We start from the raw sequence: 2500 nt of genomic DNA, 5'->3' as shown, positions 1-2500 counted from the left end.
CCTCCCTGTCTCCCTCCTTTTGTTCCTCCATTCCTCCATCTCTCTTCCTCTCTTCGTCCCTCTTTACTCCATTCAGTCACTCCTTCTCTTTGTCTCTTCCTCCTCTCTTCTTCCTCTTCTATCTTGCTCTCTTCTTCCCTTCCTCCATCCCTCCATCTCTGTTTCTCCCTTACTCCATCTTTCCCTCCGTCTCCTCCTCCCACCCTCCTGGCTGCCGTCTGGTGATTTTTATTAAGATGAGGGAGACATCTCTTTCTACCTCTTCCCTCATTCTCTCACTCTCTTTCTCCACCTCCTTTCTTCCTCTCTTTCTCCACCCTCATTCTCTTCCTCTCCCCTCTGCCCCTCTCTCCATCTCCTCCCTTCCTCTCTTTCTCCACCTCCTCTCTCCTTCTCCTCCTCCACTGCTTCTCTTCTTGTCTTTCTCTCTCTTCCTTCACTCTCTTCCTCTCTTTCTTCACCTCTTCTCTCCCTCTATCTCTGTCTCTATCTCTCTCTTTCTCTATTTCACTCTCCTTTCAACTCCCCATCTTTTTTTATCTCCTCTCTTCCTCTCTTTCTCCACATCCTCTCTTCCCTTTTCTCTCCACCTCTTCTCTCTCTCCCTCTCTTTGGCCATCTCTCTTCGTACCTTTCTCCTTCATTTCAACGCACCCAATGAGTGTCAAATGTTTATTCTACTCATCTATTCAGCTAAAAAAAAATCTATTTTGGATTCGCCAAAACAAAAACGACAAATTCTTCATCGAGCTGAAGAACTCAAAGACTTTGCTGTGACGTCACAGGACTCTTTCTTCCAACAATGTGTTCATTCGTGGTGTCACTTGTGTGTTGTCACAAGGGGTTCTGCCAACAAGGAACATGACAACAGAAAGATGTTGATTACTGAGAGAGGACTTCTATTTTTGTTGTCAACAACTACGCGAAATTAATGTCTTTCGAAATGCAGTTCACAGTCTGTTATGAAATACGGACAGTAGTTTAGATGTATTTTATTTTTGTATACATTTACATTATTGCATTTACACGTCAATATATTTATACATTTATACATTTACATTAATCGTTTATCTATCAATTTATTGACTGGTTTATTTATCTATTTATCTACTTATTGGTTTAATTTGATTTATTAATTCACCTATTTATTTGTTCATTTATTTATCTATATTTTTTCTATTTGATTATTTATCTATTTCTTTATTTAGCAAACCATTCGTCTCTTTATCTATTCATTTTGTGATAACGACGATTTTCTTCATCTCAATGATATCTCTCAAGTCGCTGGCCGAGCGGATTAGAGCGTCGCTACATGTGGCGGAGGTCGAGGTGATAGCACTTCGATCCCTCACACCAGCGTGTTGGACCAAGGGCATGGTTCATTCAATTCCACGCTATAAGGCCTTCTGTAAGGGGCACCGTTCTAGCCTCCTGATAGAGGGGAGTTCGCGACGTTAAACAGTCAAGACGCAAAAGAAAAGTATACATATAAAAAGAATAAAATGAATAAATAAATAAATAAAGAATAGAAAAGAAAAAATAGATAAATAAATAAATAAAGAATAAATAAGTAAATAAATAATTAGATAAAGAATAAATAAATGAATAAATAAATAATAAAAATGAAACTGAATTGATAGAGAAGAAGCCACCTAAGTGGTCTTATCAGAATCTAATGGCAAAGAAACATTTATGGGTTTACATGTTGACATTCAAGGACGAACGCGTTTATGTAAACACAAAAGACACACGCACGCACGCACACACACACACACACACACACACACACACACACACACACACACACACACACACACACACACACACACACACAAACACTCTCTCGACGGGGCAGTGGTAGCGTTCGCAATCGCTGGCTGCGAGTCGTTACTCCAACCTTCGTGGGCAGGGAGTTGGTGGTGTGTGTGCCTGTAAGGTCACAGCATTACCCATAGATCGGTCATATACGAACTTTGAGCTCTCATCCGGGAGGGAAATAGCTGTCGATCACGACTCTAACACGTGATCCAAGACCATGGTGACTCACACACACGTACACATACACACACACAAGCATACACACACACACGTATACACACATACACACACACACACACACACACACACACACACACACACGCACGCACGCACACACACACACACACACATACACACACACACACACGCACGCCACGCACCACACACACACACACACATACAACACCACACACAGACGCACACACATGCACACACACAAACACACCAACACACCAAACACACACACACACCATACACACACACACACCACGCACGCCACGCTCGACACGCACACACACACAACACACATACGCACACGCACGCACACACCACACACATACAGATACCACACACCACGCACACACGCACACACACGCACACACACACACAACACTCACCCCACCCCACACACACACAACACCACACCACACACACACACACACACACACACACACACAACACC

Source organism: Oratosquilla oratoria, chromosome 24 (assembly GCF_046742065.1).
Source record: "Oratosquilla oratoria isolate Oo_2021 chromosome 24, ASM4674206v1, whole genome shotgun sequence".
Classification (NCBI taxonomy): Eukaryota; Metazoa; Arthropoda; class Malacostraca; order Stomatopoda; family Squillidae; genus Oratosquilla; species Oratosquilla oratoria.
Note: the sequence above shows the minus strand (reverse complement) of the source record.